The following is a 23,009-nucleotide window of genomic DNA, read 5'->3' on the forward strand; positions in this document are numbered from 1 at the left end:
TTGCTGCCAGCTCCATCTGTCTCTGTGCTGGGTGGAAGAACTTAGTTACGGGGTTCTGCGATTTCCTTTGGTTCCTCCCCGTCATGCCTGGGTACCTTAGGGAGGCTGTTAAACACTTTTGGGGGAAATTCGTTCGGTTTGGAGTGCTGTTCTAATAGCGTTCTGGGGAGGGTGTCGGGAGTTCTCCTTTTACCCGTCCATTCACGGAGGATGGTGGGTTGTGGCACTCTGAGGCTCAGGCAGTAGGGCCAAATTTTTGGCAATTGGGACAGGCAGCCGTGTACCCCTTTAAGGGGAGATATTCCTTTAAGATGGCCGCTTCCTCCTCTGCAGCCACGTGGTGGGACCAGCAGTACCTTCAGTGAGAGGGTACTCTCCCTGTGCTCTCCCCTGCCGGGATCGCCTGATGGGGTATGGAGGTAAATTTATTGATTGTCTCGGGGGGGGGGGGTGGGGGCACGCGGGGACCGCAGCGGAGTGTTGCTGCTCAGGCTTCCTCGTGGGGCTATGGGAGGCTGCCGCAGACGCGCCTCAGTCACCGCTCACGGGGGGAGGGGGGTTTCCCCGAACACCACAGGGAGATCGGGCACCGCGGGACACCCGGAGCTTAGCTCCACCGCCCCTCCTACCTCCCGCTCCACTTCTCCCGACGGCTCCTCCGATTTTGTGTGTGGGGCAGGGGGCGACTTCCACCGGGGGTCGGGGCTCCCAGGAGGCCTCTCAGAGCGCCGGCAAGCCCACTCCAAATGTCAGGAAAAGGTGAGTCCTGTGCGCAGCTAGTCTTTGGGGTTCTGGGCTGTGAGGTTTGGGGGGGGATTTGTTTATTTTAATGCTGTATCTTAGTTTATTCGTTGGAGGGGCCCTGGAGCAAGTCTCTCAGGCAGCCATTCCTCGTGACGTCACAGGAAGTCTCCCTGATAGCGCCTTTTGGAACTTGGTGTCCCCGTGTTCCCACCCTGAGCCTTGAGGTTATAAAGTTTAATATAAAATGTGGTAAATTCCTCCGCTATTTTCTGTTCGTTATAGATTATTTCTCACGATTAATTTTTTATCGCTGTGATCTGGGAACGCTTCTGTATACCTCTTAGTTTGCTCGCCAAAAGTCTGTCAGCCTTATTGCCCTTGTCATAGTATTTCTGACAAGTCCATGTAAGAGCTTTTTCTACTTCTTCCATTTGGGCTTGTTTTAGCTCATTCCTGGCTGCGGTCAAGGTTTTATAAATCTTTTTCGAGGGGTTGGGTTTGTGCTGCTGTTCCAGCTTAATTATTTTAGTTGTAACAACTAGTGACATACCGCTCACCTCAATATTGAATACCAACTCTATGATAGGGATGACAGACATACATATATAAGGAGACAAAGGATGCTCCTAAAAAGATCCCACTTTAATGCACAGCAAAGCCGAAAATAGTCCACAGGTATAGTAACCCACTAGAGTAATGGTAAGGCTATAAGGGTACAATTAAGTAACCGCTCCCAACACTGTGGGAGGACAATTACCACTAAAATGCCCAAAGGCAAAAATAATAAATGATTTATTGATATTCAGAAGTCGACGCAGTAACACACACTCAAAATAACCATAAAAACAATTAAAACATAAATCACGGGTGAGGCAGGGTAAGGGGATATTATTATAAGATGAATTCCCAAATATTAGTGTATGTCCCCTTACCAGTACCAGGTGGTAGTGTGAGACACAATGGTAAATACAAATGATAGGCAATAGAGAATGCAAGAGCCTCTGGTCTCAGGGTATGGTGGAGGTTGCACTAATCATTGCATGCTGTGATTGATCTGCTCAGTATCAATAGTTGGATATCACACTGACAGTAGGTAGTGATGCATGCAGAGTAGTGAATGCAAATAAATGTGCCACTGTCATATATCACAAAACCTATATAGGTACTAGGTCACATGATCAATGATTCAGTAAATCATTAGTGCACATTATACCACATTATATAAATGAACCGCGGCATGTGCATCAAAAACCGGACCTGATATATGCATAAACTACCTCTGCTAGGCAGTTAACAACTCGAACAACCCCACACAAACTACCAGGAACAGTCTCACCCGTGACTCCTCCTACACGACGTCAACGTGGTGACGTCATGCCGACGATCGTTTCGCGCATAAGGGGCTGGCGCTTTCTCAAGGTTCAGCCTCACCCGTGATTTATGTTTTAATTGTTTTTATGGTTATTTTGAGTGTGTGTTACTGCGTCGACTTCTGAATATCAATAAATCATTTATTATTTTTGCCCTAGGGCATTTTAGTGGTAATTGTCCTCCCACAGTGTTGGGAGCGGTTACTTAATTGTACCCTTATAGCCTTACCATTACTCTAGTGGGTTACTATACCTGTGGACTATTTTCGGCTTTGCTGTGCATTAAAGTGGGATCTTTTTAGGAGCATCCTTTGTCTCCTTATATATGTATAATTATTTTAGTTGTCAGATCTGTTATTAATTTCACCTTGGCCTTTCTGTGGGATGCAATTGAAATAAAAGTTCCCCTAATTGCTGCCCTATGGGCTTCCCACAGAACCGCCGGAGAGTCTACTATGCCCCAGTTGAGAGCGAAGTACTCCCTAAGAGCCTTTTTAATTTCTTTTTCTACCTCCGGGTGGTTCAGTAGGGAGTCGTTCAGCTTCCAAGTGTAGGCGGTTAATTTATGAAATGGGGTGGATAGGGTTAATGTGATGGGGGCGTGATCTGACCATGTAATGGGGCCTAAGTCCGAATTTGTGCAGGCTTCCAGGATATATTTGGTAGCAAAAAAATAGTCTATACGAGAGTATGACTGGTGGGGTGCGGAATAGAATGTGTAATCTTTTTGGCCCTGGTGTTGGATTCTCCAGATGTCCATTAAGGAATATTCCTTGGTGATTGTTTTAAATTGTTTCTCCATCCTCTGAGGTGGAGCTCTGTATTGGCCTTGTTGGCCTGAGGTTCTGTCCTACGCAGAGTTTATGGCCATATTAAAGTCTCCGCCCACAATCAACGAAGATAGGTAGGTAGGGTCAACCTTTTCTAACACTGCTTTCAGGAATTCCGTTTGATTATCATTTGGCGCGTAGATGTTGATCAGAGCGACCGGCGAGCCAGCCAGTGAGCCATATACCATTAGAAATCTACCCTCTGGGTCTGAAGTGGTTTTGGTGATATTGAATGGGGTTCCTTGTCGGAGCAGGATCGCTACTCCCCACTTTTTACTGTTAAATGACGAGAAGAAACCCATAGGGAATACATTGCTAATCAATTTGGGCAGCTTTTGGGATGTAAAGTGCGTCTCTTGGAGGAAGATGATATCTCCCTTGGACTTTTTCAGCTCTTGGAGCGCCAGTCGTCTTTTTCTATTATTATTCAGGCCCTTTACGTTTAGTGATACAAGTTTAATTGCGGACTGACTAGCCATTTGGGCGAGAGAGTTTAGTGTCCATCGGGGTCTCGCCCTTCCCACCGGGGAGATCCTGGTTCGTTAGTTCAGAGAACCTTTTTAACGCTTCTTGATGGTGCTGTTTGAGTATGGTGTCAGGCCCGCCCGACGAGGGGTTGGGTGGGAGGAGGGCAGGGAAGGTCGAGAGGGGGGGGGGAATAGGCTGCTGGGACAGGGTCAGCAGCAAGAGGCAAAGTGGGACGAGGTCAGCTAAGGACCTCCAATAAGTATGGCCGGGATTGGTGTAAGCTCTACCTTAGTTTAAGAGGGGGGGGGGGAGGGGGGGGGGGGAGGGGGGGAAAGGGGTCAAAGGGATGCAGGTCCCGAAACGCGTCAGAGTTACTATGTACTCCTTTTGACCACTTAATAAACCTTTTTATATCCGATACTGGTTTGCAGCCCCCATTGTTTGCACGGTTGTGCTCCGCCACTGTACCCTATGGGACTACTCTCTGCAATTACGTCTGGCATGACGCACCCACTAATCAAGGACTGAGCTGTGCTTCAAGGGAGTTCCTCAAATTGATCGTTTGATTGGTATGTACTTTTGTTTTGCTGGGGGTCTATACAGGACCTTTATGGTATATATAGAGATCTGTGTTAGCCGTCCAGCGTAACTAGTACACTCCTATGTTTATATCATCCTAATGAGTCTCCTTAGCTCTTATACATGCTCTAATGCCTTGGTTACATATTTTATTACTCTGAATATGCATGTATGTTCCTAGGACAGCAGAGCCCTGAATATTGGGATAATATCCCTCACCCACTACGGTCAAGCTTATAGGTTTTGGACATGGGGAAGGCGTGGGGAGGGGAGGGAAAACTCCTAGCATAGCCATAACATGGAGATCTTTCTGACAATCCTTAAAACCAGTGTAATAAACGTGAGAACAACTCTTAACAAGCTCAGTACATGAAAAGCATTATAACCTCTCTTTTTGTCAGTCGGTCAAGCTTATAGGTTTTGGACCTGGGAAAAGGGGGGGAGATGGGGGGGGGGTGGGGAGATAGGGGGGAGGGGGAGACCTTGGTTGACAGGTAACACAACAGCACATTTCATTAATGTTTTTAGGTATCATGCTGAACATAAACGGAATACTTCCTACGCTTGCTGGTCGGGGAAGAGGGGGGGAGGGATGGGGCTCTTACATTTAGTGAAGTTAATATCCGAGGATCCTTATGACATTTCTATTTGATCTATGTGGCCCGCCGTGTGCCTTCCTCAGAGGGTTTGACAACGTATTTTATTACTGCAGGCAGCATCATTAGTATGGGGCCGTGCGGCCATATCTTCTGCGGCGGAAGGGCAGGCTTATGGGCTTTGGAGCGTGAGGGGGGGAGGGGGAAGGGGGGGAGAGAAAAGGGAGTACATTATATTATAACACATACAACTTTTCTCAACTTCAACATTCATCAACTGAGGAACAGGTTTTTTTTTTTTTACATAACTCAACTGTGGCATACAGTAGGGACGGCTTAGCACTAGATCCATGTGGCCAGCTAATCTAGACTGCCAGTTACTGTAATAGTGTCACTGCCGCTGCTTCCATTATCGAAGTCATTTGGGCTTCCTGTCTTGTGCAGGGCTCATTAGGCAGCTTCCCAGTTAACTAGTATTTCCTAGTCCGGGGGGGTGGGGAGGGTAGCAACAGTCGTGCGAACCGAGCCTGGGGTACATAGGCCTGTACCCGGGCCTTAGACAGATTAAATTTTGCTACTTACAGTTAGTAGATCGCAGTGCTGTTGTCGGAGCATCGCGCTCCCCTCCTATTCCCCCCGCCAACCCCTAAAGCCCAGCCGGACCTCAGCACTCTTCAACTGCCATTCGGTTAGCGTCAAAAGTTATAGTAGCTTCAGCTGTGGGTTGCCTCCGATCGTCAGGGGTCGGATTCTGAAGCTCTGAAGCTATGCATCTGGCTGGGTCTGGTGTGGTTCTTGAGCCGTCATGTGCTCCCGTCTTCGCTGTGGACTACGGTGCTTCTCATCTGTTCTTAGACTGCCTTGGCGCCGCCGTTCTCCTCGCGGGACGGGTGCTGCGTGGTTCCGCGTCCTCCCGGTGCGGTGGGTCTTGTAGTTGCTCCGTTGTCCAGGATAGCGGCGGGGTCAGACCCAGGGCTTTCACGAATGCGGCCATGTCCTCAGGGCGGCGGATGGTTAGGAATTTGCCGTCATAGCTTACCGTAAGCTTGAATGGAAAGCCCCAGCGGTACTTCACCTCCTCCCGGAGGAATGAGGTCAAGGGCTTCATTTCTCTCCTTCGGTCGACTGTTATCCTTGACAGGTCGTTGAAAATTTGGAGAGTTTCATTTTGGAAATTTAGTGACTCTTTCCCTCTGCAGGCGGTGATGATCTTCTCCTTTACTGTATAGCTGTGTAAACTTATGATTACATCGCGTCGCCGGTTGGGATCTTCTGATCTGGGAGCTACCGCCCGGTGGGCCCTATCCATCTCTAGGTCCATGTCCTCTAGCGGGCCGCAGAGTGATGTGAACAGTTCCGCAAGATAGGGACGAAGCTGGCCAGGTAAGACCGTCTCCGGTACATTTCTTATGCGCAGATTCTGGCGCCTGTCCCTATTTTCTTGGTCTTCCTGTCCGTCTTTGAGACGGGAGATCTCCTCTCCTAGCCGGATGATTTCTTCCTCGGCTGCTGTTTGTCTTGCCAGGGACTCCTCCAGTCCACCTTCCAGAGTCGTTGTCCTCTCTGTTAGGCCAGACATCTCCTGTTTAATCTCCGCTACTGCTGCTTTGATTTCTGCCTGCAGGGATGTTTGGAGCTTGACATGCATGGTGGAGAATAGGCTCTCCAGGTAGGATCGGGTGATCGGTTCCTCTATCTCCATTTCAAGAGTTGCATGGGCTTTCGTACCCATATTTAGAGCTGCTTGCGGCTCTTGTGAGCCTCGTGGTCCGCCACCCTCTTGGTTTGCTGGACTCTTCTGTGTCGGGGAGAAGAACCGTGACACCGCCGGTGCTGCGGGCTTCTTTGTGTGTTTGGACATGCTCCGATCTCTCCAAGTAATGGGGTTATGTTTTTGAGCCTTGAATTTCTGGTTTGGGAGCGTTATTTATTAAGTTTTAGCCGGTGGGTCTGCGGAGCTCCCCTCCTACACCCCCATTCCTGATGACATCATCGGAAACCCATCCCTTTAGCACATTTTTAATGGATCATCAACATTCAGTATTGTCATAGACAACTTAGGATCTGGCTGTGGTTTTTTTTTTTAGGGAAGCTGTGTCTTTAACTGAAACGGGAGGCGGCCATCTTGGATCCAGATGGAACGCAGGCTGAAACACATGACATGAAGATAGCTCCTACTCAGAAAGCTCTTATTCAGACCACAGCTCTGATCAGACCCTCTCTTCACAGTGGGGGCTCAGGAGGGATCAGGTAGGGCGCAGAAGGCGGGCAGCCAATATCTTCAACTGGTTTAGCCAACAAAATAGTCAGTGGGTCCATAGAAATGGACACATCCGTTATTTCTTTTTTTAATAGATTGGATAACGATCCAATATTTCTATTGCCGGACACGTCCACCAAATGTGGACCATATCGCTTCTCTGCCCACAACCCCTCCAGCACAGATCAGACACCACAGGGTAGATTTGCTTCAGCCGCCATGGCGTTAGGTACCAATGAATAAAATTTTATATATATTTTTTTTAGTTGCTGTGCATATGGAAGTTTTTGCAGCAAACTCCCATATATCCTCCCAATCATCCCTGTCAATTTCTATTTTCAAATCCGCTGCCCATTTGAGCATGCAGTCATGATCATGTGAATTGACCAAGGCCTCCAAACTGGCTTTTATTCTAGTTATCAAACCTTTTTGATAACTACCTCTCCTACATAGGCAGCAGAGATGTAGAGGAGCACAGCAGCGTTTCTTGGCAGCATACCAGCTAGTGGATCGCCAAAATGAGGGTAACTCCAAGCAGGGATGAGTATTAAAAGAGTACTTTAATGGTCAGTGCAAAACAGAACAATGGTAGGAGCGCACCTACGCGTTTCGTCCGTAAAGGACTCTCTCAAGGTGGATTATACTCTATGTCCCTGAACCTGGATCCATTATGGTATATGGAATTATCAGTATACTAATGAGCCATCTATGGTGATGCACCATAAACACCACTTACCTCTCCTACATAGTGCTTCAAAACTTGTGAAGGGAGTAAATTCTAATTTTGGGGACATTTTTGGAAAAAAATTCTGATCTGTAGATATTTAAGCATACTAAGGTCTGGTGCCTCATACCTAGTTAGGAACTCTTGGAAACTAGAAAGTTTTCCTTTATGCACTAGGTCGGCAACTACTCTAATATGTTTAGCTTTAATTTGGTCGAATTGTTTATAATCACAGCCTGGGGGGAAATTGGGATTGTTAAAAAGCGGAGTGAGTTGCGAAACGGGAGACACAAGATTAAATTTGCCCTTAGACTTGCTCCAACTCTCCCAGGTAAATCTCGTCGGATCTAGCTCAAACATTTTGGCGTACACCTCCTTAGCCAGTGCCCATAGGGACACTGGCAGAGAAGACGTTCTAGCATATTGGGATTCTATGGCTAACCAACAATATTGTGTTGGATCAGCGTTCCACATCACCACCTGCCTTAGTTGGGCAGCTTGGTAGTATTTCGAGATATCTGGGACACCCAAACCTCCTCTTGTCTTTAAAGCCATCACCGATCTAGCTGTTCTAGGCCTTTTACCTTGCCAAATAAAATTAAATATTCTATTTGGGAAATTTTTCAGTTAAATATTCTATTTGGGAAATTTTTCAGTTCGGATCCCGGTATCCGGACTGGGAGAGTCTGGAAATGATATAATAACCTAGGGAGTATATTCATCTTGACTGATACTATTCTCCCAATCCATGACACCTGATATCCTTCCCACTTTGCCAGATCCCTTTTAATCTTATCAAACAATGGTGGATAGTTGCCTTGATATAGGGAGTGGTAGTTCCTAGACACATTTACTCCCAGATATTTAATATGTGAGGAACTCCATCTGTAGCTGAAATTCAGTTTTGGTAATTTTATCTCTGGATCCGAAAGATTCAGATTAAAAGACTGTGACTTGTCGCTGTTCATTTTATATCCAGAGATTTTTCCAAAGTCTGATAGCGCCTTTTGGAGGTTGGGTAAAGAAGTCTGAGGGCTTGCTAAAGTCAGAATAATATCGTCTGCGAATAATGAGATTTTATCATTTGTTTTCCCAATCACTATATACAATGTATATTACTATTTGCTCTTATTTTAGCAGCCAATGGCTCAATCGTTAGAGCGAAGAGAGGAGGAGATAATGGGTACCCTTGTCTCGTACCATTTAAAAAAAAAATTTCCCCAAACATTTTTATTAGGCATAATCATCTTTACAGACATTGGTTTTACATTATCAGTGTTGGCCTAATACAGTTGTATTTTCCTTGTTCATGTGGGGGGAGAGAGAAAGAAAGGAAAGATCCCCTAAGGCCACGTCATGGTCTCTGGGGTGTGGAAAAAGAAAGAGAGGAGGGGGGGGGGGAGAGAGGGAGTCATTCCACCCTCGTCCGGCCTGGTCCCGGCATCCATCCTTCACGGCTCTACTGTGGTTCAGATCCGTCTGGGGTTGTATCCTGATTTGGTTCGGATTAATGGGTTAACCAGGGTTCCCAGATTTTATAGAAACCTTCAGTTGAGCAGTTCAAGAAGGCCGTGAGTTTTTCCAAACTCATAACATCGTTAACTCTTTTTTTCACTAGCTGTTTGGTGGGGGGCGCTATCTTCTTCCAAGAGTATGCGACTGAACACCTTGCTGCTGTTAGAATAAAGGAGATTAATTTCCATACTGGGCGATCGATGTCCTCTATAGGCCTGCCCAGTAGGAAGGTCAGTGGATCTATAGCAATTGTGAGGCCTGTGACCTCTTTTATCAAATCTTGTACCGTAAGCCAGTATGTCTGAATTTCTGGACATGACCACCAGATATGGGCCATGTCCCCTCTATGTCCACAGCCTCTCCAGCATAGATCTGAGGCCAGAGGGTAGATTTGTTTTAACCTCACTGGGGTAAGATACCAATGATACATTATTTTATAGATGTTTTCCTTCACCGTGGTACAGATGGAAGTTCCTGAGGCTGCGTCTCATATTTCCTCCCAGTCCTCTCTGTCAATAACTATGTCCAATTCCGCTTCCCATTTAAGCATATAGTCGTGAGCGGTAGAGTTCACCGGATTCTCCATGCCGGCATATATTTGTGTTATTAGACCTTTTTGATGTACTCCTTCGCGACAGAGTTTCTCAAATTTTGTGAGAGGGGGGAATTTCAATGATGGGGACATTTTTTGTAGAAAGTGTCGAATTTGGAGAAACTTAAATGTATCCAGGTGGGGTAATTTTAATTTGGTTCGCAATTCTTGGAGACTCAGGAACTGTTCATCGCTCAGCAGGTCCGCGATCGCTCTGATCCCCATTGTTTTAAATAGGTCGAATTGTCGGGTTTCACACCCTGGTGGGAATTTAGGGTTGTCAAATATTGGAATGAGCTGAGAGCAAGGGGACGAGAGTAAGAATTTAGTTTTAGTTTTTGCCCATATGTCCCAAGTATGTTTCATTGCCCCCAGCCCGAATTTGGGCGCCATGTCATTTCCCCTGTCACCGCTCCAGAGAAAAGCTGGTAGAGAAGGCGTTCTGGAGTAATGAGATTCAATTGCTAGCCAACATAGCTTGTCTGGGTCCGAGTTCCACATTACGCCTGTTTTAATTGGGCAGCTTGGTAATATCTATTAATGTCTGGGACCCCCAGTCCTCCTTTTGTCCTAGACGCCATAAGAACCGACCTAGCTACCCGGGGTCTCCTTCCGTTCCAAATAAATTGGAGGATTTTATTTTGGATAGTTTTTAATTCAGAACCAGGGACATGGATCGGGAGCGTCTGGAAATAATATAATAATCGGGGGAGTATATTCATTTTAACTGAGATCATTCTCCCGATCCATGAGATCTGGTATTTTTCCCATTTATCCAGATCTTTTTTAATTTTCCTAAATAGGTTGGGATAATTATTTTGGTATAGGGAGCAATAGTGCCTCGATACATGTACTCCCAGGTATTTGATGTATATAGGGCTCCACTTATAATTAAAGTTTGATTTCAATGTCCGCATCTCAGGCTCTGATAGATTTAAGTTGAGGGCTTCTGACTTATCACTGTTAATTTTGTATCCTGATATTTTGCCAAATTCCTTTAATTCTTTGTGTAAGTTGGGAAGGGAGATCTGGGGCTGCGTTAATGTTAATATGATATCGTCTGCGAACAATGAGACTTTATAGTTTATTCCGCCAATTGGTACCCCCTGTATATTTATATTGTCTCGTATTTTAGACGCTAGTGGTTCGATTGTTAGGGCGAAGAGGAGAGGGGACAAAAGGCATCCCTGTCTCGTTCCATTTTTCATTTCAAATTTTTTTGCTGTACCCCCCGGGAGTTTCACCATTGCAGACGGGCAGCAGTACAGCACTCGGACTCCCGCTAGATACGCATCTTTTAAGCCGAATTTCTGCATTGTTTTGTCAAGAAATAGCCAATCAATTCTATCGAACGTCTTCTCTGCGTCCAGGCTTAACAGAACCGCTTTGGTAGCTGTGAGGTGGGCATGATCAACTATATTTATAATTTTGCGGGTGTTGTCTGAGGCTTGTCTGCCAGATACAAACCCCACCTGGTCGTTGTGAATTAATCTCGGTAGGATGGGATTCAGTCTATTTGCCAGGATTTTGCTGTATAGCTTAAGATCGTTATTTAGTAGGGAGATTAGTCGGTAGCTCCCACATAGCAGTGGGTCCCTACCCTCTTTGTGGATGATGGCGAGATTGGCCTGGGTCATTGATGGGGGGATTGGGCTGCCCTCCATGAATGAATTGAATAAGCTGAGTAGGTGTTTAGTTAGGATCGGGGAGAATCTTTTGTAATAAATATTGGAGAAGCCGTCGGGGCCAGGGGCTTTTGTTTCAATTTTTTTTTGTTTCAATTTTTTTATTGTTTTATCAGGGTACACAACAGATAGTAAACTTTGTTGTACATAGATTGGATAAACATTGATATTTGCATATATTAATAAAAACATCCGTATTCCGTTTTCTTTATTCAGATAGGTGTTTATCTAAATGTTTGTATGTCTGAATGCTCGTACGTTTCTGCTGTTATGGTTCTAACTAGGAAGCTGCCGCTTCCGTGTGTCCTGTTTTTAGTAGTATAGTAGAGAAAAGAAAAGGTGGAGAGCAGAGAAAGAGAGAGGAGAGAAAAAAGAAGGGAGATAAGGGGGGGGGGGAGAGGTGCTGCGGGATGGCGTCCAGTTTTGTATATATCCTGCCTTTTCCTTTAGGAATTTATTATGTACCTGACCAAATTTCCCATGTCTTATGGAACTTATCCATCTTTTGGGTCAGTTTTGCCGTAAGAAGTTCCATTGTCTTTATGTCTCGCATTCTGCGGAGTACGGACTGTTTAGCAGGGGCATTCACCTTCTTCCACGCTGCAGCAACGGAACAACGTGCCGCCGTGAGCACATGGCTCACCATCTTACTCTCTGCTGTGTCTAATTCATCAATTGGCTTGGCCAGCACCATGGTCAGCGGGTCCACCTCAATCTCTACCCCCAGGTACTCTCGGATTAGTGTTTGAATCATGACCCAGAATACCTGAGTCTTGGGGCAGTTCCACCAGATATGAGCCATGTCTCCTCTTTGCCCGCAACCCCTCCAACACAAATATGGGGTCCCGGGGAAGATCTGGCTCAACCTATTCGGGGTTAGGTACCAGTAAAATATAATTTTATAGATGTTCTCTTTAATGGTAGTACAAATCGATGTTTTGGATGCTGCCTCCCAGATATCCTCCCAGTCTTCTCTATCAATCTCTATATTTAAATCCTCCGCCCATTTGGACATATACCTGTGTTGGGAACAGACTGTTGATCGCGCCAGGCCCAGATATATTTCCCAGATCAATCCTTTAGCATAGTACCCTTTCCTGCACAGTCGTTCAAAATTTGTTAGCTGCTGGAAAGCCTTATCTTTGGATACTGTTTGCAGGTAGTGCCTGATTTATAAAAAGCCAAATATTGGGAGGTTTGTCGTTTGATATTTTTTTTCCAGTTCTTGGGTCAGCAAGAGCCTACCTTGCCCAGAGAAATCCTCTGCTATCATCATCTTCAGCTGTTTAAATTTACTGAGTCTCTGTGGGAACCCGCCGGGGGGAAATTCTGGGTTATCGAATATGGGTGTTAATAGGGAGGGGTGAGCCGTCAAGCCATATTTGTCTTTATTTTTGGTCCATACTCTCCATGTACATTTCATTGCTCCCAGTTTTAATGTTTCCGAGAGGATCTCTCTACCCCGCACAGTCCACAGGGTGGCCGGGAGTGAGAGGGGTCTCGCGTAGGAAAACTCTATCCCTGTCCAACAGCTTGTAGTTGGGTCATTGTTCCACATTATCACTTGTTTCAGTTGGGCCGCCAAATAATATTTAATGATATCTGGGACTGCCAAGCCTCCACATTCTTTTGGTGCTAACATTATGGTTCTAGCTACTCTTGGTCTTTTGTTTTGCCAAATGAATTGAAAAATTCTGTTTTGTATATTCTTTAATTCCGACATTGGGATATCAATTGGGAGAGTCTGGAAGTAATACAGAAGTCTTGGCAGGATATTCATTTTGACCGTAGCTATTCTGCCTAACCAAGATATCTGGTATTCATTCCAGCTCTGTAAGTCTTTTTTTAGCCTCTCAAATAGGGGCGGATAGTTATATTGATATAGTGATTTGTACTCCCGTGTTATTTGGATTCCCAAGTATTTGATTTTCGTGGAACTCCACTTATAATTAAAATTTAATTGTAGCAGTTTGGCCTCGGGATTAGGTAGAGATACATTTAATGCTTCCGACTTATCCATATTGATTTTATACCCCGAGATTTTGCTAAATGTATCTAATTGTGAATGTAAATTCGGGAGTGAAGTCAAGGGGTTGGCTAGAGTTAAAATAATGTCGTCAGCAAAAAGGGATATCTTGTAATCCGTATCTCCAATTGTAATGCCACTTATATTGTTGTCCTCTCTGATTGTTGTTGCCAAGGGTTCTATAGAGAGGGCAAACAGAAGTGGAGACAAGGGACATCCCTGTCTAGTACCATTCCTAATGTTTATAGGGTTCGAGTTTCCTCCTGGGAGTTTCACTACAGCCGTGGGAGTTTTATAGAGGGCTCTAACCCCCTCAAGATATGGGCCCTTAAATCCGAATTTAATTAATGTTTGGTCTAAAAATTCCCATCTGATCCTGTCAAACGCCTTTTCCGCGTCTAAACGTAACAGGATGGCTTTCGTGGATGAGAGATGTACATGGTCGATTATGTTTATAATTTTTCTCGTATTATCTGAGGCTTGTCTGCCTGAAATAAATACGACTTGGTCCTTGTGGATCAGGCCTGGGAGAATGGGAGTTAGTCTGTTAGCTAGGATTTTGCTATAAAGTTTTAGGTCCGAATTAAGGAGGGCTATGGGGCGATAATTACCACACTGTAGTGGGTCTCTCCCTTCCTTTGGTATGAGTGCCAAATTCGCTCTAGACATAGAAGTGGGGATAGCCGTTCCCTCCAGAAACTCATTAAACATATCCAGGAGATGTGGTGCCAAGATCAATTTAAATTTTTTATAGTATTGATTGGAAAACCCATCCGGGCCTGGCGTTTTACTAGGTTTTAGTTGTGAGATGGCTTCTAGTAAATCATCCTGCGCGATTTCTTTATTTAGCTCTAGTAAGTCAGCTTCTGAAAGGCTTGGAAGGTTACATGACGCTAGGTACTTAGTAATAGCTTCTGCATTTGAGGAGCTGTTTTGGGGGAAGTTCAAATTATATAGTTTGGAGTAGAAGTCTGAGAATGTGGCCGCTATCTGTTTTTCGCAATATGTTTTGATGCCCGTCTTTGTTTGTATGACGGATATTTGGGATTTGGTTCTCAGACCTCTTAATTTAGATGCTAATAACCGGTCGGCCTTATTTCCTTTGTCATAATATTTCTGCTTCGTCCACCTCAGCGCCCTCTCCACTTCATCTATTTGTATCTGCCTGAAATCAGATCTAGCCTTGTCCAGTACTTTGCGTAGTTGTTTTGAGGGATTAGCTTTATGTTTATGTTCTAGGAGTTTAACTTTCTCCGCTAATTCGTCGTACAATTTCTGTTTTTGCTTTTTCTTATATGATGCTATGGAAATTATATTCCCTCGAATCGTGGCCGTATGGGCCTCCCATAGCATCGCTGATGACTTTACAGAGCCCTTGTTCAGCGCAAAATATTCTCTGAGCTTTTGCTTAATCTCTATCTCTACATCTATTTGGTTTAACAGAATCGTTTAGTTTCCAATTATATTGATTATATTTATAGAAGGGGAGGGAGAGCGTCAGCGAGACCGGAGCGTGGTCCGACCATGTTATAGAACCTATGTCCGACTGGGAGGTTGCCTGAAAGATATCTTTAGTTCCCAGAAAATAATCAATCCTTGAATAGGTCTGGTGCGGGGGAGAAAAATACGAATAGTCCCTCTGGCCCTGATGCTGCGCCCGCCAAATATCTATCAGCGAAAACTCTTTCAGTATGTTCTGAAACCTTTTGGCATTTGTGGTCGTAATGCGTGGGTGGGGAGTACCAAGTGGGTTTGTCCTATCTTGATCAGGTGCTACAACCATATTAAAATCTCCTGCTATCAATAGCGTAGTTCTAGGTTGGGGGGCTAGCTTGTCACATAGATCTCTCAAAAAGTCAGCTTGACCCTCATTTGGGGCGTATATATTAACAAGGGTAATCTCCACATCTGATAGTGTGCCTTGCAGAATGAGGAATCTACCTTCTGGGTCTATGGTCTGTTTTTGAAGTGTGAATTTGACATTTTGTCTAAATAAGATGGCTACCCCTTTTTTTTTAGTGGAGCAGGATGCATAATATGCCTGGGGGTAGTATCTCTGAAAGGTGTTAGGGGGCGATATCGTATTAAAGTGCGTTTCTTGTAAGAATAGCACATCTCCTTTTGTTTTTTTTAATTCTTGTAAGGCGAGCTTTCTTTTGATTGCTGAGTTAAGTCCCCTAACATTTAGGGACACTAGTTTAAGTGTTGTATTTGGAGCCATTTTCGGAGCCATCCAGCAAACAGCTCCAGGGCTTTCCGGATACAGTCGGGTCCCCTCTTTCCCATAAGCTTTAGGCTCTGCGTTCAAATCCTTTCACCAGGTCAAAGGGGTCTCCAGTTCTTTGCTGCGCTGGGATGTGTAGATCCTTGTAGCTCCAGGGGCATGCGCCCTCTTTGTGGACAGGTAGGTATGTGTTCCCCGCCGGGGGCAGACCAGCATTCCTCATCTCGTATGTGTCTCAGAAGCTCGTAACGGCAGGGCAATAGGTCGTCCAAACATATAAATTTTGCCGGGAGTAGTCTTTTCCTCTCCAGGTGACATTTCTCAGTCCTCACCTGCCTGGTTACGTTGGGTGGCTATTCTCTGAGAGGAGCGTGGTCCCCTCTCTGTTGGCCTGTGATCTGGGTCTCCGTCCGTATCTTCAGGGGCAGTTCCACCTCCATTCTTGTGGGGGACACCGAGCCCCTTTAGGAATCTTGGTATCTCTTCCGGGTAGGAAAGGGTGTGGAATTTGCCTCCAGCCTGGGCCACAATTTTAAAAGGGAATCCCCAGCGATATTTAATCTTGTTGTCCCTTAATTTTAGTGTGAGGGGTCTGAGCTCTCTCCTGCGGTCTACTGTACGTTTTGAGAGATCACTGTATATCTCAATATGTACATTCCGGAACTGGATGTGTCCTTTCTCCCTGCTCGCCGTCAGTATTTTCTCCTTTGTGGAGTAATAATGGAACCTGACCAGTATATCTCTGGTCCTCTTGGGGTCCGTGGACCTAGGTCCGAGGGCCCTATGGGCTCTGTCCATCTCTAGCTTTTAAGGAGTTAGGTCAGGTACCAGATGAATAAAGAGGTCTGATAGGTATGTGTGCAGCTGTTCAGTCTCCACTGTTTCTGGGACATACCTCAGTCTCAAGTTTTGCCGCCGATCGCGGTTTTCCTGGTCCTCGGCACTTTCCTTGAGCCCTCTGATCTCCCAGTGCAGGCGGTTGATCTCGTCCTCCGCGGAGGACTGAGCCTGCTCCAGTGTTTCCACTGTGTTTGCCAGCCCATCTGTTTTGGCCGTTAGGAGATTCAAGTCTGCCCTTAGGGTGTTAATGGCTTTACCCAAATCATCCCGAAACTCCTTCCTCATTCTGGTGAAGAGGTTTTCTAAATATGTTTTGTTCACATCTATGTTTTCAATTTCCTGCTCGTGCGCCCCGCTCGGGCCCTCCCGCGTGTCGGCTGAGCCGCCATCTTGGGAGGTCTCGCAACTCCCCGCGGTCCGCTGGCTTTGTGGGAAGTAGCTCGTCACTGACTGCTGAGCTGCCTTCTTATTTTTGACGCTCATGCTGGCTACCTTCCCCTCCGCTTGTATGTATTTATTGGGGGGGTTTAGATGTAGAGATGCCGCAGGAACTGTGGGGTCTTTTTAGTGCAGTAGGATAGGATTGTTTGTTTAGTCTAGTACAGCTTGTCTGGGTAGATATGGGGTTATTGGACCCAGGGGTTCTGGCCTTAGGGCTGTGTTTCTGACCTGCAGGTCGTTCTCTCTGAGGCACCTTTGTGTGGTGGTGGTGCTTCCACGTGGTGGTGCTCCCCCAAGATGGCCGCCTCCTCCCTCACCACGCTACTGAGGCCTATGGCTCCCTTCACTAGTGGGTCCCCTCCCGGTGTTCTTCACTCCCAGCAGGGCCCTAGGTCAGGTTTGTACCTTTTATTTACGTGTGCCGTCCTGGGGGGGGGAGCTGGACCCGTAACGGGGGGTCTCCGCTCGCGCCTTTCCTCACGGCCTCAGGCGGCCACAGCGGGCGCTTCTCTTACCCCACACGGGGTCGGGGGTTCTGTCCCCGATCACCGCTGATTCCCCTCTATTCTTGGCTCCTCGGGGCGCGCGGAGTCTCGTCTCCGGAGTCTCTCCATCAGATTTGAATTTTGCGGGCTGCAGAGGGGAAAGTCCCGCATCGGGGGCAGGGGGTCTCCGACACAGCTCTCCGGGACGCCGGAGCCAGCCACTTCGGAGCCCAGCTAGTCACCGGAGCAAAGTCTTTGGGGGTTCACTTAGGGATTCCTCCGCTTCTCCTGATTATTTTATTATTTAATATGCTTCGTTATTGCTATTCATTCAGAGGGGGTCGGGAGCGTCTCTTTCAAGCTGCCATTCCCCTTGACATCACCGGAAGTCTCCGGCTTTTGAGATTTTTAATGTTTTTATTGCGTCCGCCAGCTCTTTTTGGGTAATTTTTGCGTTAAGCATTTGATTCTCCTCCTCTGTCAGTGTTGGTAGGAGGCAATCGGACAGGTAATTACTAATAGGTTCAGTGGCTGGTGTCCCCGTGTTCCCACCCTGAGCCTTGAGGTTATAAAGTTTAATATAAAATGCGGTAAAATCCTCCGCTATTTTCTGTTCGTTATAGATTATTTCTCACGATTAATTTTTTATCGCTGTGATCTGGGAACGCTTCTGTATACCTCTTAGTTTGCTCGCCAAAAGTCTGTCAGCCTTATTGCCCTTGTCATAGTATTTCTGACAAGTCCATGTAAGAGCTTTTTCTACTTCTTCCATTTGGGCTTGTTTTAGCTCATTCCTGGCTGCGGTCAAGGTTTTATAAATCTTTTTCGAGGGGTTGGGTTTGTGCTGCTGTTCCAGCTTAATTATTTTAGTTGTAACAACTAGTGACATACCGCTCACCTCAATATTGAATACCAACTCTATGATAGGGATGACAGACATACATATATAAGGAGACAAAGGATGCTCCTAAAAAGATCCCACTTTAATGCACAGCAAAGCCGAAAATAGTCCACAGGTATAGTAACCCACTAGAGTAATGGTAAGGCTATAAGGTTACAATTAAGTAACCGCTCCCAACACTGTGGGAGGACAATTACCACTAAAATGCCCTAGGGCAAAAATAATAAATGATTTATTGATATTCAGAAGTCGACGCAGTAACACACACTCAAAATAACCATAAAAACAATTAAAACATAAATCACGGGTGAGGCAGGGTAAGGGGATATTATTATAAGATGAATTCCGAAATATTAGTGTATGTCCCCTTACCAGTACCAGGTGGTAGTGTGAGACACAATGGTAAATACAAATGATAGGCAATAGAGAATGCTAGAGCCTCTGGTCTCAGGGTATGGTGGAGGTTGCACTAATCATTGCATGCTGTGATTGATCTGCTCAGTATCAATAGTTGGATATCACACTGACAGTAGGTAGTGATGCATGCAGAGTAGTGAATGCAAATAAATGTGCCACTGTCATATATCACAAAACCTATATAGGTACTAGGTCACATGATCAATGATTCAGTAAATCATTAGTGCACATTATACCACATTATATAAATGAACCGCGGCATGTGCATCAAAAACCGGACCTGATATATGCATAAACTACCTCTGCTAGGCAGTTAACAACTCGAACAACCCCACACAAACTACCAGGAACAGTCTCACCCGTGACTCCTCCTACACGACGTCAACGTGGTGACGTCATGCCGACGATCGTTTCGCGCATAAGGGGCTGGCGCTTTCTCAAGGTTCAGCCTCACCCGTGATTTATGTTTTAATTGTTTTTATGGTTATTTTGAGTGTGTGTTACTGCGTCGACTTCTGAATATCAATAAATCATTTATTATTTTTGCCCTAGGGCATTTTAGTGGTAATTGTCCTCCCACAGTGTTGGGAGCGGTTACTTAATTGTACCCTTATAGCCTTACCATTACTCTAGTGGGTTACTATACCTGTGGACTATTTTCGCCTTTGCTGTGCATTAAAGTGGGATCTTTTTAGGAGCATCCTTTGTCTCCTTATATATGTATAATTATTTTAGTTGTCAGATCTGTTATTAATTTCACCTTGGCCTTTCTGTGGGATGCAATTGAAATAAAAGTTCCCCTAATTGCTGCCCTATGGGCTTCCCACAGAACCGCTGGAGAGTCTACTATGCCCCAGTTGAGAGTGAAGTACTCCCTAAGAGCCTTTTTAATTTCTTTTTCTACCTCCGGGTGGTTCAGTAGGGAGTCGTTCAGCTTCCAAGTGTAGGCGGTTAATTTATGAAATGGGGTGGATAGGGTTAATGTGATGGGGGCGTGATCTGACCATGTAATGGGGCCTAAGTCCGAATTTGTGCAGGCTTCCAGGATATATTTGGTAGCAAAAAAATAGTCTATACGAGAGTATGACTGGTGGGGTGCGGAATAGAATGTGTAATCTTTTTGGCCCTGGTGTTGGATTCTCCAGATGTCCATTAAGGAATATTCCTTGGTGATTGTTTTAAATTGTTTCTCCATCCTCTGAGGTGGAGCTCATGTTGGCCTTGTTGGCCTGAGGTTCTGTCCTCCGCAGAGTTTATGGCCATATTAAAGTCTCCGCCCACAATCAACGAAGATAGGTAGGTAGGGTCAACCTTTTCTAACACTGCTTTCAGGAATTCCATTTGATTATCATTTGGCGCGTAGATGTTGATCAGAGCGACCGGCGAGCCAGCCAGTGAACCATATACCATTAGAAATCTACCCTCTGGGTCTGAAGTGGTTTTGGTGATATTGAATGGGGTTCCTTGTCGGAGCAGGATCGCTACTCCCCGCTTTTTACTGTTAAATGACGAGAAGAAACCCGTAGGGAATACATTGCTAATCAATTTGGGCAGCTCTTGGGATGTAAAGTGCGTCTCTTGGAGGAAGATGATATCTCCCTTGGACTTTTTCAGCTCTTGGAGCGCCAGTCGTCTTTTTCTATTATTATTCAGGCCCTTTACGTTTAGTGATACAAGTTTAATTGCGGACTGACTAGCCATTTGGGCGAGAGAGTTTAGTGTCCATCGGGGTCTCGCCCTTCCCACCGGGGAGATCCTGGTTCGTTGGTTCAGAGAACCTTTTTAACGCTTCTTGATGGTGCTGTTTGAGTATGGGTGTCAGGCCCGCCCGACGAGGGGTTGGGTGGGAGGAGGGCAGGGAAGGTCGAGAGGGGGGGGGGGGGGGAATAGGCTGCTGGGACAGGGTCAGCAGCAAGAGGCAAAGTGGGACGAGGTCAGCTAAGGACCTCCAATAAGTACGGCCGGGATTGGCTACCGGCATTTGGGCTTAAGGCCCAATGGGGGGGGAATCCGATGGTTCAGGCATGGGCGTGCAGGGAAGGTGCGGACCCTTGTACTTGCTTAGTGTAAGCTCTACCTTAGTTTAAGAGGGGGGGAGGGGGGGAAATGGGAGGGGGGGAAAGGGGTCAAAGGGACGCAGGTCCCGAAACGCGTCAGAGTTACTATGTACTCCTTTTGACCACTTAATAAACCTTTTTATATCCGATACTGGTTTGCAGCCCCCATTGTTTGCACGGTTGTGCTCCGCCACTGTACCCTATGGGACTACTCTCTGCAATTACGTCTGGCATGATGCACCCACTAATCAAGGACTGAGCTGTGCTTCAAGGGAGTTCCTCAAATTGATCGTTTGATTGGTACTGCACCGACACACTTTATTCGAGCAAATACCCGGTATGTACCTGGCAGATACCTGGAATGCGCCGCTCCTCACCTCTGACAAGCCCCGTTGCATTTGCCTTCCCAGCCTGGGTTCATGCCTGGCTGATGGGCGGCTGATCTGTTAAATGATAATGATTAGGATTTAATAGGCTGCAATGCTTCGCGTGTCTACCAGATGGCATAAATTCATGAATTGTAATGCAGTATATATATATGTAGTGTGCAGTATTGCAGCCAACGGGAATAAAATGCTTCAATCCCTGCCGGAAAATAACTCAATGCACTCGGGCAGAAAACAGTCACAAACCTCAATACACCCGGGTATACCCGAATTCGTGGGACTAGCCGAGCTCGAATAAAGTGTGTCGCCAGTGTATGTACTTTTGTTTTGCTGGGGGTCTATACAGGACCTTTATGGTATATATAGAGATCTGTGTTAGCCGTCCAGCGTAACTAGTACACTCCTATGTTTATATCATCCTAATGAGTCTCCTTAGCTCTTATACATGCTCTAATGCCTTGGTTACATATTTTATTACTCTGAATATGCATGTATGTTCCTAGGACAGCAGAGCCCTGAATATTGGGATAATATCCCTCACCCACTACGGTCAAGCTTATAGGTTTTGGACATGGGGAAGGCGTGGGGAGGGAAAACTCCTAGCATAGCCATAACATGGAGATCTTTCTGACAATCCTTAAAACCAGTGTAATAAACGTGAGAACAACTCTTAACAAGCTCAGTACATGAAAAGCATTATAACCTCTCTTTTTGTCAGTCGGTCAAGCTTATAGGTTTTAGACCTGGGAAAATGGGGGGAGATGGGGGGGAGATAGGGGGGAGGGGGAGACCTGGGTTGACAGGTAACACAACAGCACATTGCATTAAAGTTTTTAAGTATCATGCTGAACATAAACGGAATACTTCCTACGCTTGCTGGTCGGGGAAGAGGGGGGGGGAGGGATGGGGCTCTTACATTTAGTGAAGTTAATATCCGAGGATCCTTATGACATTTCTATTTGATCTATGTGGCCCGCCGTGTGCCTTCCTCAGAGGGTTTGACAACGTATTTTATTACTGCAGGCAGCATTATTAGTGTGGGGCCGTGCGGCCATATCTTCTGCGGCGGAAGGGCAGGCTTATGGGCTTTGGAGCGTGAGGGGGGAGGGGGAAGGGGGGGAGAGAAAAGGGAGTACATTATATTATAACACATACAACTTTTCTCAACTTCAACATTCATCAACTGAGGAACAGGTTTTTTTTTTTTTTACATAACTCAACTGTGGCATAGGGACGGCTTAGCACTAGATCCATGTGGCCAGCTAATCTAGACTGCCAGTTACTGTAATAGTGTCACTGCCGCTGCTTCCATTATCGAAGTCATTTGGGCTTCCTGTCTTGTGCAGGGCTCATTAGGCAGCTTCCCAGTTAACTAGTATTTCCTAGTCCGGGGGGGTGGGGAGGGTAGCAACAGTCGTGCGAACCAGCCTGGGGTCCATAGTCCTGTACCCGGGCCTTAGACAGATTAAATTTTGCTACTTACATTTAGTAGATCGCAGTGCTGTTGTCGGAGCATCGCGCTGCCCTCCTATTCCCCCCGCCAACCCCTAAAGCCCAGCCGGACCTCAGCACTCTTCAACTGCCATTCGGTCAGCGTCAAAAGTTATAGTAGCTTCAGCTGTGGGTTGCCTCCGATCGTCAGGGGTCAGATTCAAAAGCTATGCATCTGGCTGGGTCTGGTGTGGTTCTTGAGCCGTCATGTGCTCCCGTCTTCGCTGTGGACTACGGTGCTTCTCATCTGTTCTTAGACTGCCTTGGCGCCGCCGTTCTCCTCGCGGGACGGGTGCTGCGTGGTTCCGCGTCCTCCCGGTGCGGTGGGTCTTGTAGTTGCTCCGTTGTCCAGGAAAGCGGCGGGGGCAGACCCAGGGC

This window comes from Ascaphus truei, chromosome 4 (genome assembly GCF_040206685.1).
Source record: "Ascaphus truei isolate aAscTru1 chromosome 4, aAscTru1.hap1, whole genome shotgun sequence".
NCBI lineage: Eukaryota > Metazoa > Chordata > Amphibia > Anura > Ascaphidae > Ascaphus > Ascaphus truei.